This window comes from Sarcophilus harrisii, chromosome 5 (genome assembly GCF_902635505.1).
Source record: "Sarcophilus harrisii chromosome 5, mSarHar1.11, whole genome shotgun sequence".
NCBI lineage: Eukaryota > Metazoa > Chordata > Mammalia > Dasyuromorphia > Dasyuridae > Sarcophilus > Sarcophilus harrisii.
Genome location: NC_045430.1, coordinates 207,221,327 through 207,236,724, shown reverse-complemented (window position 1 = coordinate 207,236,724; position 15,398 = coordinate 207,221,327).

Here is a 15,398-nt window from a genome sequence, read left to right as displayed (position 1 = left end):
GTTTGCATTAAAGGGGCATAGCTTCTACAAATGGAGAGAGGAGTATTTGAAAGGACTGTCACATAGAGAAGAGTAATCTCTTCTGACTTTATGTTTTGCCTCAGAGCTGAATTAGCAACACTGAGTATAAGTCATAAAGAGTAAAATTTTGGCTTCCTGTTAAAAAAAAACAAATTTCCTAACAATGAGCACTTTCTATATATGGAATGGCCTGCCTTGGGTGCATATTTCCTTCTCCTTGAAGGTCTTTAAACAGAGGCTGGGATGATCAATTCTTAGGCATGTTATACTGACGATTCCGTTTGTATATTGATTGATCAGATGGTCACTAAAGTCCCTTCCAATATTCAATTATGTGTTTATGTGAATTCTTAGATATATTATCTGATATAATTCATTTGGATCATTATTTGAAGATTAGGTGGCATTTGATAAGCAGAAAAGAATGGAGAATAGTGTAACTAAAGATTCAGAGTTGAAAAAAAAGGTAGCATGTCTAAAGAGCAGTCTGAGTCAATTTGATTAGCAGAAAATTCTGTTTAAGAACAGTGGCCATCTTGACTCCTCATTTTCAGGGGTCCATAAACTCTTTGTGAACATGAACTGCTTTTTATTTCCCCAGAATGATCTTCTTCTTGTGCCATGACATGCAAGCGAACTGGATTGAAGTGCGCAGGATCACTGCCTCACTCCCCCCCTCCAAAGTCATCTGGGCCAGTGGTAAGATATAAATCTGAGGCAGGAATAACAATATTTTGCATTTGTGTAGGTGTAGATAAGGGTAGAATATGGTGAGAAAGAAGTGTGAGAGGTATGTCAGTGCCAATCAGCTTAGAGAGTTACTAGATAAAAACTTAAGATCAATTATGGATCTCCATTTTAGTAGTTGGGGGGTCTCTGACTTTAAGATTACAGTGTAATGGTGGAAAATGTGCTTCGTTTATAGTCAGAGGACCTGGGTTCAAATTTTGCCAATGCTGCGTATTACTTTTGAACATGGACAAATCATTTAAACTCTGAGTCTCAATTTCCTATTCAGATAAGACTCCTCATTTCCCACCCCAATTTCCTCTACCACACCCCATACATGTACAATCCATTTTCAAATTTTTTCTTTTCTTTTTATAGTATCTTTTGTATGTGTCCTCTTTTCTCTGAGTATACAACCACCACCCTATTTTAGGCCTTCATCGGTGATAGACTGCTAATTTATCTCCCTAAATGAAGCTTTTTTCCACTCTAATCCATCTTCCACTTAGCTGCCAAAATGATTTTCTTAAAGTATAGATCTGATCATGTTACTTCCCTACTCAACCAACTCTGATGCCAATTATATGGGATTTCTGAGATGATCAACATTTTAGAGCTGGAAGAGACCTTGAAGTTATGAAATCCAAACTTGTATAAGTAATAGTACTAGGATCTAATTTATGGACTAAAAAAGTTTCTCCATATTTGTTCATTTCTATATCTAATTGTGCCTCTATGAATCATATTTTGTTTTTTATTTTTTAAATATAACATAACAATTCTCCTGCAATTAGTTGAATAGTGACGGGGGAATCACAGACAAAAAGGAAGTTTTGAATCATACTTGACTTTTTAGAAGAATTCTTAATTTTATCTGATTCCCCTTTTTTTGTTTCTTGTTTTTTCATTTTTTTATATAAAAGCTTTTTTATTTTTTCCAGATACATGCAAAGATAGTTTTCAGCATTCATCTTTGCAAAACCTTGTGTTCCAAATTTTTCTCCTCTCCCCCAATCCAGACATCAAGCAATCCAATATAGGTTAAACATGTGTAATTCCTTTAAACATATTTCCATATTCATCATGTTGTATAAGGAAAAATCAGATCAAAAAGGGAAAAAACGAGAAAGAAAAAATATAAGCAAGCAAACAACAACAAAGGTGAAAAATACTATACTTTGATCCACATTCATTCTCCATAATTCTCTCTGGATACAGATGGCTCTTTTCATCACAAGTCTGTTGGAATTGCTTTGTGGTTCCTCTCTTTTAACCTTGAAACCAAGAGGACCTGGGTTGAAGTTCTGCCTTATATATAATGCTCTGTGATACTAGGCAAATCACTTAACTTTTTCCTACTCTAGTTCAAAGACATTAAAACTTGGCTGCTTTGTGACTGGGAACACCTCCTAATTCATCAGGGACCAGATTAAAATGTAATTGAGAAATATATAGCAAAATAAATTAAAATATAATAGAACATAAGTAATGTTAACATATGGTTTTTCTAAGTCAATGAGAGTCCACAGAAATCTTTATGTATAGTTTAATGCTGTATTTCTATTTCTAATGCTCTATTTCTATCTACTATAGAATGTTACTTACTATTCCCTAAAACAAAAAGTTGCAGAGAAAGTGGCCCAGTGTGCAATAAAAGAATCCCTCACTTGCACACAAATTATATTTTAGAGACAAGTCTGAGTGAATCAGGTTATTATTTAGCTCTTTTCTCAGATGTCTGATGTGTCTTTACAATATAACAGGCATTGTTAGCTGCTGTAATTATGCTCAAATTTGTTACTTCCTTTCCTTGAAAGTATAATTATTTATGTACCTACATAATTGATGATAAATGACATCAATAAAATAAACATATTGCTGTAAAAAATAAAAGAATCTAGTGTAAAAATCTGGACACATTAATTTAACCAATTTGTAGAAAATCAAATATTTTTATGTATTTGGAAATTTGTAAAAGACCATAAGGCTGCCTTTTAACCCTAGAATCCAGGAAAGAGATATGATTTCTGTTAAACTTTTTTCATAAGAATGGTCTCTATCAGTGCCATCCTTCCTATCACTTCATAAGTCATGCTCAGTATGACATAATAATAGGATATTCACATATAGACACCATGTCACTTAAAAGAAACTTTTTTTAAACGAAAAAATTTCTTAATACTTCTCTGTTTTCTATAACAAATGTGACTAGGGAGGGGCAGAGATTATTAACCTTATTTTAGAGGTGTGGAAAGTAGAGGAATCTAGGGCTTTTTCCTCTTCTTCCAATGCTTTCTTCCCACTGTAACTGTATTGCTTCCTTCTCCATAAGGACTGCTTTCCCATTTTTTATTCCCCAGTCTAGGCTGTGACACTAAAAGACTAACCTGACATTTCTAATACCAGTGAATTTTAAAGTCATGTCTCTAAATCTAGAGGAGTCTACCCATCAACACTTAAAGATGTTAGATTCCAAACCTTTTAACTCTAACTTTTTAACTTATCTGAGCCATTGTTTTTAAAAGCAGAAATCGGGACATGAAGGAACAAAAGCAATCCAAGCAAACAATTAATTTATCTCACAACATAATCAACCAAGAAGCAATAAAAAGAATCTGAAACCAAATGTTCAAGTTAAGATTGTATGTCTTTGTTTTACATTCAGATTTTATTGAGTTTAAACAAGGATTTTATTAAAGCCTTGACTTTTAAAAGGTCATATTGTGAAACATTTTTCTAAACCTTTGTCTGGTCTCATAACAAGGTAAGTTTTCTTAAAACTACCACAAATCAGGTGAAAGGCATGCAAAGGTGAAAGTTAAATTGAAAAAAAAAACAGCCATTTCAAATAGCATTCTTTTTTTTTTTTTTTTTTTTTTTTAAAGACAAACATCAACCCTGGAAGTATTAAAAGCACGTTCTGAAATCCACTCTGATGACAGTTTAAAGAAAGCGGCTTTTATGTGTTATTGAGCCCAGCTCTGCAATGTCTTTTAAATGCAATTGTGTACCTAAAAATACAAGCAAGGGCCAGAATCTGGACTTGAAGAGGCACCTTTTGATTGCATACGTTGAACTCAATCTTTAACTAATAAATTGTTCCACACCTTTGTCTGAACTAAGAAAGGCAAAGGTCTGTGTTTTCTCACAAGAATGTACAAGCCTCCTCAAAAGCAATATGATTTTCTTCTCTAAGTCTCTGTATTTGTTGACTTAAAGAGTTTCTGTGAGTGACAATGTGCATCACTAGTTTTTTTTTTTTTTACTTCTGTCATCTGTGCTACTGAGTATACCTTCACTCAGATCAAAGTTGAAAGCTTCTAAAAAGATACACAAACCACAATGTGACAAATAGCATGCTTTGTTTGACACAGCAAACAAAAAATTACTTTCATCAACCCAGGTAAGGAATCCCATGTTTTCAATGCTTAATTCTGAGGTCTGAAATGATAGAACTTTACTTCATTCTCAAAGAATGAGTAGCTTTCAGTAACAAGGAAAAGGAATAAACAAAACCGGTGCATTAAAGATATGAAGGACTTTATTGGCCCCAGAACTGTTGTTTCCTTTTGCCCTTGTCTAAAATAATTTGGAAGCTTTAATAAAATGACCTATCATAAAACCTATCTTTATATATCAGTTGAAAATAATCATTGTTGTAACTGAGACAGAACTAGTGATTTTCCAAACAACCAGTGTTCACTTCACAAGTTCATGGTCAGATAGAAATTGAATGATACAATTTTTATTTATTTTAATATTTCAGAGATGCATGATTTCATCTGGTTTGGGGGCTTCTTTCACCTAGCAATAGATTACAACTGCTTTTTGCATCAGTAGATGATCCTTGTTATTTAGAGGGAGTGGAAAACATTCATCATCTGGTGGCTATCCTTCTGGTGATGAACCTCTCTGAACTTAGCTAAGCTACTCAGACATAAATAGCTATTTTAGTCAGACAACAGACATACAGTCTGTCACAGAACCCATACTCTAAGCCTTTCCAACTTGGTAAGAACCTGCCAAAGCTTGCACTCTGCCTGTATGGCCTTAGAGAACCCAAAGTCAGTTACTTTTACACTATCCTGAGATATTTATTGCATGCTATTTTTAAAATATATGAATTGAAATGCATTTTTTTTGCTTGGTTCTTGAAACAATAAAATTTAAATCTAAAAAAGTTACTAGGGTCAACCAAAATAAACATCTGCTGTTGTGCTTAACAGACAGTGAAAATTAAGTGTATTAATTTTGAAATAATAAAAGTGATAGGTCTGACTAATTATACTGACTTTCACATTTTTATTTGGCCCTTGATAATTTTGTTTACTGAGTATTTACTTATTTTAGATTAAAATACATATCTAGCAAAGTTAATAAAAAAACACAAAACCATTACAGATACTATCATTTTAAAATTTGTCTTTGAAAAATGCAGATATTTTAATTTCAATTAAAAGCCACTCAAATTTCCCTGTTAATTCGAGAACCTCATAAAAAGACCTACTATAAGGAAGGGGATTGTTTTTGTTAAATACCAATGGCATATAAGAGATAAGAGAAAATTCACATTGCTAATTCTATTCTTAATCAACTTCTTGTAAAATGTTTGACCAGTTATTAATGACAATATTTGTAATCCTTGAGTATTTAATTTGTGATTAATTATAATGTGATTTTGAGCAGTTACTCTAAAAAATAAATTAAAACTTTTCCATTCTAGATTGATTCTTGTATACAGCAATTTTATAACTTAGAATTTAACACTGAAAATTAAAGAGAAAATTCTCATCACACCACAGGATAAAAATCAGGTATCCACTTAGCTGCCATTTAAAACAAGGTACATGTTAATTTTGTCAATCTGTTCAAACTAGCTGTAGCTACCTATTGTATTTCCTGTGTAAGCTTTTACTACAAGGTGCCACTTTTAATAAGCAGTGACAATTAAAAAGTCATGTTACTTTATAGCTGAAGTTTGTAGCAGGAACATTAATTTCTTCCAGGTTGTATATTTTTTAATTTACACTTTTTGTTTAATATGGGAATTTAGTTCAATAGGTGAATCACTGTGGTAGTTAATATTTAGTTATTGTCAGTTTTTTACTTTAGGATGCTTTCATATTTAAAGTGAAAAATCCTCCTTATTTCACTTGAAGAATATCAGACCTATAAATAAGAAGTATATCTCCATGGGAAAATTCTGCAAGTTTTATGTTTTGAATGACATTTTCCATCCTGGTTTTGAAATTTTGTCAACCATAAATGCAAAGATATTGGTTTCATTTCTCTTAAATTGTCATGCTGAGTTAATCAGTTGTCACTTAATTTTTAAAACAAATAGACTGTTCTATATATCAATTCAACAAATTTGTTAAGTGCAGAGTATTGTGTTAGCTATTGAGAGAAATGCAAAGTTTGTATTAGGTATGATTCTTGCCCTTAAGGAATTTATCTTTTAATTAAGGGCTATGATACAAATATAACTACATATGAAACAACAAAATAAGCATACAAAAATCATATTTTATTTAAATTTTATATGTTCTTCAATGCCTAGCAGAAGTTTCTATATGTAATAGGCACTTGGTAAATGCTTTTTGAAATAAATTGAAATTAAATTAAAGGTGAGCAAAAATTTAATGGAAGCGTTTATAATAATCTATTCCAAATAATGAACGAGCACTATATAACTTTTCAAATTATATTTCTACTATCTCCTACTGCATTTTCAACTATAATAGGATCATCAACTTAATTATATTTGTTTTGCTGCAATGTTTTTCTTTTATTTAAAGAAATACTTTAAAGACTAAGAAAGCATGTGAGGACATTTATAATAGGATGCTATCACTTGGGGCAATTGACAGCATTCAATCCATAATATACACAAAGCCTGATGATAGTTTACAAAATGCACACATTTGTCATGAATTATTGTTTAAATCTACTTCAACTCTTTGTGGTTCATTTTAAGAACAGCGAGACAGTGATAATAATTATTATAGGATTTAATATTAATAGAAAGTATAACATAAGAAAAAGGCTTTACTACAAAAATTTTATAACTAAGAAATTATGAGCACTGAAGGAAAGCTGAGTTATCTATTTACTTCATCTTAGAAACTTAGAAAGGAGTTTGGATTAAGGTAGAAATATAAAATAATTGAAAAAAAAGTAAAAGTGACATGTGATATTCATAAAAGCATTTCTCCCCAATCTACTGTCTTGCTCTATTAAAGGCAGACATACACATATATTTTAAAGAAAACAAATTTATGACAGTTTAAACATTTACTATATTAATAATATGCTTTGTGGATTAATATCTCACTTTAAAATTAAAAATATTATTCTATTCTTTATGTATGAAGATCATAGTACAATTATAACTGTTTTCTCCATAGTGGTAATGAATTTGCACTGATCCATCCTTTTTTTTTTTTTTTTTCGCTTGGCTTTCCTGGTGAACAATGACATGCATTTGTAACATCATAGTTTAGGTTAAGCTAACTAGTTCATACAAGATTGAACACATAATTTTGACTGCTTTAATATCATGTTCTAGCTAACTGCATTAAAACAGAGGACATCAAAAGAGGCTATAAGAAAATGTGTGATTACCCAAATATTGAAAGAGTCAAATTTGGGAGATTATAAGAACTTTATTCTTTCTGTATTCCTTTGGAAATAAAGATCACTCTTTTGATTGATTACTTCCTGTGGGCTTTAGCAGAAATCAGGCATAATAATAAAGTACTATTATCTGTCTAGCGATTGTTTAATTTTTCTCAATTATCCTTCTAAAGAGATACATTTAAAAGTTTTTCTTAAGTTGACTAGAACTTTTAAAAAATTCCCTAAAATGAAGAAATGCCTTCTTAAAAAATTATGTATCAAATTTATAGAGAATTTTTGCCATTGTTATTTAAAATCCATACAAAATCATTTTGTCTCAAAAGAAATCATTCTTGTTCATTATTAATAAGATAATATACTTAGAGCTTAAAAAGAATATTTTGAGATGGATACTATTTTGACCCATCATTTTACCAATGAGGAAACTTATGACTACTGCATGAACATGTCACACACATATAGAGTATAGCAAATTTGAACCCAAGTCTCATGTACTTGTTTCACTATACTATATGCTTTGCAATTCTAGTGTCACAATAAAAGACAATTGTAAATGTCCCCTATACAATAAATTGAGATTATTTTTTATTAGCTTAGGTAACAAATATGGACAGATGTTATCTATGTCACATAACTAAGATTATCCATAGAAGATTTAATCTCTAGAAATTCAGTTCTGACTACTGTGCGTACTGAAGTTTTAAGGTAAAAAAATTCTCCAGATTTCAATGTTAATGGAAATATTAACTCAAATGTATAGCATTCTAAAGTTGCTTCAATATGTGCAAAGTGGCTATAAACTCCTTAATTTATTTGTTTTAGCATCCCTATAAATCAGAAAGCTATTCCTTTAGCCAAGAATTCAAAGCTATTTTGAAAGGATTATTGAACATTGCACCAAAAGTTAAGCCCTTTGAAATTTAGTAAAATATGACAAAGCTCAAAATATTCTTATGACTGTTCTATGTTTTATATGTTCTATGTTCTATACATATTCTTATGACTGACTCTTAAAGAAGAGAAAGCATCAGAATTTGAAACCAGGTCCTATAGCCTAGTATCAGAGATGGGATCTAACTCCAGGTCTTTCTTAAGTTTAGCCCTCTATAATTCTTAGGATCAGGTAAAAACTCCAGTTTGGCATTTGGAGCTATTCATACTTCACCCCCTTTCCTATTTTTCGAATCCTTCTGTATATGCTACAGTTCAGCCATATTGGCTTAACTGATGATCCTAATATACTGGATTCCATTTCTCCTTTCTGTGCCTCTGAACAAGCTATCCCCTATATCTGCATGCTCTGGCTCCTCAGCTCTGTCTCTTAGAATTCCTGGCTTCCTTCAAGACTCAGTTCACATCTCTTCTTCTACAGGAGACTTATCCCAGCCCCTTAGCTTCTATTGCTTTCCCCCATAATTTATCTTTCATCTAATTAGACTGTGAGCTCCTTGAGAGCCAGGACTGTTTTTTCCCCTCTTTTTGTATCTCTAGTACTTAGCAAGGCCTGTTACTTGGTAGGTACTTAATATATATTTGATTATTGCTGATATATGGTTTATGTATCCTTCGATATATATTGTTTCTCCTATTAGAATGTTAGCTCCTCGAAAGCACAGACTGTTCTTGTTTTATTATTTTTTTTCTTTGCACTTCAGCATTTATGATACTACCTGGAACATGGTAAGCATTTAATACATGCTTGTTGGTTGATTGATTGATTTGAAATTATAGAAGGACAGATTTCAGATCAATAAAAGGAGAAATTTCACAGTGGAACTCCCTCAAAAGGGCTGCCATGGGAAATATAGTAATTTAAGGATGTTTAAGCCAGTCATGTTTTAAGTAGGGTTAAGCTAGGTAATTCAAAACATGCCTTTCAACTCTGCTTTTCTATGACAGGAATAAAATCCTTTATAAATATATAGTGATTGTAGTGATTTGATTGTTAAGGAAAAGGTAGAGTAAAAGTTGTGAGATCTACCAATCCTTGTATCAGCAACTAAAAATCTGCTCCCTCTACAAATTACTCCTCAGATGCATTGTAAATTTCTCAACAACATTATAAGTTCCTAGAGGGCAAAGACTCTACCTTATATGACTTTGGAAACCTCTTATGGGTCTACTTAGCACAATACTAGCCACATAATAGGCCCTCAGTAAATATTTATTAGTTTAAAGTTAAATGATTAGAAATTAATTGAATCTAGTAAAATTAAAGCTGTATAGCATTAGGATAATTGGGGCCTTAGGAATGCATATTATAACATGCTGCCATAACTGTTTATAGGGGCACACACTAATGAAGGACATGGCAATTCTTTTCCTGAGAACTATTAAAAATAGGATAAATTCTCATCTGTTTGTGATAATTCAAATGTGGGCTTGCCTAGGGTTAAGGGGGATGGACTATGGAATTTCTTTTTAGTTTATGATTCTGTGTAGTATGACTAAAGATAAACCTTTCTCTAATAGAAACTTTAAACAAAATTCTGGGTTACCTTAATGAATTACTGGTGTTTATAATTTATTTGAACTTTAAAAAAAAAGCCCTCAATAAATTACTCCCAGTTGCAATTATTAAAGAAACTGGGGTAAGAGATAAAGTTGTGTCCTGTCATGGATTGAATACAGTTTGTAAATAAGACTGAAGAAAACAAAATGAAAATATATAAACAACACTATACTGAGAAGAGGTTAATAGTGAGCTAGTCAAGAAGTCACTATTGTTAAATCTTAATGCTGCTCAAATATATTAACAACTTGGTGGGGGGGGTGGGATAGGGAAAGGGAAGCATCACCAGAGAAATGGCAATAATTCCTACTGACATGCAACTAATTGTTAAATCAGTCTTACAGATAACTATGTTTCTTTCCATCCATTTGAGATAATCTAAAATTTTTTTGTCAATAGTATTTTATTTTTCCAAATACATGTCAGGATAGTTTTCAATATTCATTTTTGTAAGACTATGTTCCAGTATTTTTCTCCCTCCCTTTTTGACTTCTCCCTCCTCCCCAAGACAGCAAACAATCTGATATGAGTTAAACATGTGCAATCCTTTTAAACATATTTCCATATTTGTCGTGTTGACCAAGAAAAATCAGACCAAAAGGGGAAATAAATCACGAGAAAGAAAAAGCAAACAAAGGTGAAAATACTATGCTTCGATCCACATTCAGTCTCTATAGTTCTCTTTCTGAATGAGGATGGTTCTTTCCATCCTAAGTTTATTGGAATTATCTTGGATCACATCATTGTTGAAAAGAACCAAGGGCCATTACAGATTACCATATAATTTTGCTGTTATTGTGTACAATGTTCTTCTGGTTCTGCTTACTCCTCTCAGAATCAGTTCATGTAAGTAAGAGCACTGTTAGTGCTAATTAAGGGCTGGTGGTCTATCCATTGCACCAACTACTTGCCCAATATTATTCATATAACTTATTCAGCCATTCCCCAGCTGATGGGAATCAACTCAATTTCCATTTCCTTGCCACTACAAAAAGAGCTCCCTTTATCATTTTTGGACATGTGAGTCTTTTTCCTTCTTTTATGGTGTCTTTGGGATGTAGGAGGTGATTTAAAATTACCCATAACATGTTTGGTGCTTAGGTGAGTGCCATAACTGTTTGTAGGAGCACACACCAATAAAGGACATGGTGATTCTTTCTCTGAGAACTGAAGTGTTTCTATTATTTTGTTGTTGAGTTATTTTTTCAGTCATGTCCAACTCTTTGGCAGAAATATTGGACTGGTTTGCCATAAAGGATGGAGTAATTTGCCTGGGATCACACAGCCAATAAGTATCTGAGGCCAGATTTGAATCCAGGAATCTTTAGGCTTGGTACTCTATCCACTGTAAGCGCCTTAGACTCTTCTACCATCTGTACCTCCCATAATAAAAATAGAATAGATTTGACAGAGCCTATTCCCAAGGAAGTTTCAATGTAATACAAAAAGATATTCACAATTAAAAGATTGAAGTAAATATAAAGGAAATATTCAAGCAAAGTGCTGTGAGAACTCTGACAAGGAAGACAGCTATCTCTTTTATCTGAAGAAGTTCAGAGAAAGCTTCAAAGGGGAAATGTTAAGTTGGGCCTTGAAAGGAATTTAAAACTCTTCTTCACCTGACCCCTTCCATTTTATTTCTTCCAGTTTATAGTCTTTCCTTATGTTCCCTTTTAAGCACTGTAATCTAGTTAGACTGGCCTACTTGCCATGGTCAATGTATTCTTTGTAACCAACACTCCCATTTCCCATTCTTGCCTTTGTACTAGCTGCTCCCAGTGCCTGTAAGGTTCTTCCTTATCCTTGCCTTTTAGTTTCCCTGATTTTGTTCAAGACTCAGATCAAATCGAATATTCTGAGTGCCTTTTCTAGTCCACCAGCTGCTGGTGCCTTCACCTCAGAAGTCATGTTCAGTTAACTATATATATCTTGTAGGTACATATACATTTTGCCTTTTCTCAATAGAATGGGAGCTCCTTGAAAACAAACTCTTATTTTTGCCTTTCTTTGTTATTCCCAGGGATTGGCCCAGTATTTGAAACATAATAAATAATTAATTAATATGTGTTGTCTTACAATGGATTAGAATCTGTTCTATAAAATATGTGAACTCACTTTTTTTAGACTGATTAAGAAAGGAATGTTCAGTGTACTATGTATGTAAGAGGCAAAATGGAACAATGGGAAATGTGAGTTTTTTTTAAGTTCTGTCATATCTGTTATGTACTCCTGATTATGTTATGATCTAGTTTTCCTATCCAGAAAATGAAATTTTTAATGATTGTTTCTCTTCTTCTTTCCAGTTATTTGTACCTTTCAAAGGTTGTGATCTGCATGTTTGCTCCCAAAGTATTTTGATAAAGGTAGATTCCTTATCTCATCACGAGTCAGCCTATTTTGAAATTTAAAATAAAATAGGTGAAGATGATGGATTTATTCTGATTTTGTTCAAAGTCTCTTTCCTGCTTCTCTTTTTTTGAACATGGTGCATGTTTGTGGTATGGTTAGCTATGGTTAAGTATTGAATATGTGGCTATAGATTAGAGCAAAGCCTAATTGAACTCATATCCTTGGCCTTATTAGCACTATTCTCTAACCTTTGTGCATAATACAGTGCAATATTTATTGTGTGCACTCAGTAAATATTAATGGAGTATGCTACTACTGCTAATACAACATAAGCTAAAATTTTAAAAAGCATTCACAAGTATATGAAAATATATATGTATATATATATATATATATACATATATATATATGTGTGTGTATATATCTTTGAAAGTATTGTAGGGTTTGCTTGAAGCCCAGCAGCCATGCTTTCAGAAGGACATATAGTAAACTATTTATAAGATTTTCATTGATTTTAATGTTGTAATTCTCTGTCCACACATGTTAAAAATATACAGGCTAATCTTGACATAGTAGTACAACTTTTTATTAGATTTGATGGAAAATCTCTTGTTTTTAAATCCTTGTCTTATTGTTCTGTATGATAGGATTGGAGGTTTATTCTTTATAGACTGTGGAGGTAGGATGAATAGGATTAATTGTCACTTCCATTCTCTTTTTTACATGCTATTAGAGTTTCATGTTTTTCTCAGAATCAAGAACTCAGGTTGGGGAAAGAATATTATTAGTATCATTTAGTCAAAAATATATCTAGAGACAGGAATCCTTTTTATTGTATCTCTGAGAGGAGATTTTTTTCCTTAGCACAGTTCAAATGATTTTCATTAAAAGAAATCTTTTCAATAGAAATCAACTGTATATTTTAAAAATGTGTAAAGAGTTATATTTAATAGTAAATCTTTTTTTTTTTTAAGTTGATTAGCATCTTTAAAAAAAGAGGTAGGGAAACACTGGTAGTAGATACTTAGAAATTACTAATCACTTTCTTAATGGATGATGAATATATCCATTTGTCTATTAAATCTACTCTGTTAAAAACTGCAATTTTACTATTGTATTTTGAGATCCAAGACTTTGTTATGAAGTGAATTTATTCTAAAAGTAATTTTATTTCATAATATAATAAATATGAAGCAGAATTTTTCTCTCGGTTGGAAACACTATATCCAGCAGGGAGCAGTTCCAAGAGTTGAACAGTACCTCAAAGGCCTCAAACTCTCTATTTGATAGTAGGGGTCATTTTTAGGTGCCCCCAAGGCATAGGCAATCTTTCACAATGGCTAGACTCCCCTTCTAATTCAATTAGAGAGAGAATGCTTTCCTATGTTGGAAAGGGCTAACAAATATTTGTGCTTCTTTAGGACACTAGTGGGACAAGTAGGGCTGGACCTGGAGTCAGAAAGTCACATCTTCCTGAATTCAAATCTGGCTTTTGATGCTTCTAGCCTGGGTAAGTCACTGTATCCTTTCTGCCTCAGTTTCCTTATCTGTAAAATAATCTGGAGAAAGAAAAGGCAAACTACTCTAGTATCTTTGCCAAGAAAACCCTAAAAGGGGTCATAAAGAGTGGAACTCAACTCACGTGACTCAACAACAAAAGCACGTGAACCACTCATTACCAATTGCTATTTTCCCCTTTATTTTCTGTGATGTATCAATGGAAGAGAGACCAAATTATTATTTCTCCTATAGGAAATATTAAATTTAGAAAAACAAAATTTGTAAATGGAAACAATGTGAAAAAGTTATTTTGAAATGATGCCAACTATTTTTGTTTATGAATGCTGATAAAATGAAAAGCAAGTGTATGATAGCCAATTTTTATATAATATTTTTAAGATTTGTAAAGTGTCTTATTTAATTTCATTTAATTATCACAACAATAGGTGGGAGGGAGATGCTGTTATTAACCCCTTTTATACATGAGGAAACTGAGGCAGAAAAATTAAATGATTTGCCCATATTCTCATAGCTAGTATATTCTTGATTTTAAGTCTAATATTACCTAGCTGCCTAATATGTCTAATATACAGGATTGTAACCAGCAGTGTTTTCAAACTACATATAATGATAATTAAGATTTATGTACCATTTTAGGGTTTAGAAAACACTTACCATATGCTACTTCATTTTATCCTCACAACCCTATAAGTCAGGTGCTATTTTTATCCCCATTGCACAAGATAAAAAAACCAAATCTCAGAGAAGTGAAATGACTTGCCTAGCATTTATAATTAATAATCGTGTAAGGGTAGATTTGAACTCACATTTATGGCTCTTTGTATGGGGATTTAGAAGAAAAATAATGATAAAAATTTTTTAGATTGCAGTATAAGGAGATCTATCTATGTTTACTATTATTTTGCAATTATACCACGTTGCTAAAAGTGACATTCATTGTGTTTCAATAATATTATCTATGTTCTTTCTTTATAATCACTTAAATTCAGCTTGACTTTAGAAGTTATCTAGAAATCTTGCTAGTTATGTCATTTAAGCCAAAGGTCCAGTATGTAGTCACAACAATGGAATTGTATTGCTCGAAGTGTTTTTTCTTAATGGACTTTATTTCAGATTTAGACTCATTAAATTTTAAAAACACATGATTTACACAAAACAAAACACTAAAAAGGAAGAAGATATAATGAATAAAAAACATGAGTTCTGCTTTGGATATTTAAAATTTAGCAGGGAATATTAAAACAAAGCAAAATCAACTGCCCATTTGTTCAAATATAAACAGCCCCTATTCTACATTCCTTTTTGGAAAGAAGATATCTGTATATTAGAATATACTGAAAAATAATACTGATTGTAAACCTGTAAGTCAGATTTGGTGGGGTAGGAGTAGAGGGGATGGGAGTATGACCTATACGCTAACCAATATTTTGCAATACAAAAATTTAGATATTTGGAAACATTAAGAGCCAGGATATAGTGACTGGAAAATGTAGGATGTGTTTGAGAAATGGTAGTATAGTAGCCTAGTTTGACTATAAGAGATGAGGGGATAAGTATGAGATAAGCAGAAGAGTTAGGGTTGGAACTGATTTGAAAAACTTCCATGAGAAGTTTTTGAGCAGAAAAA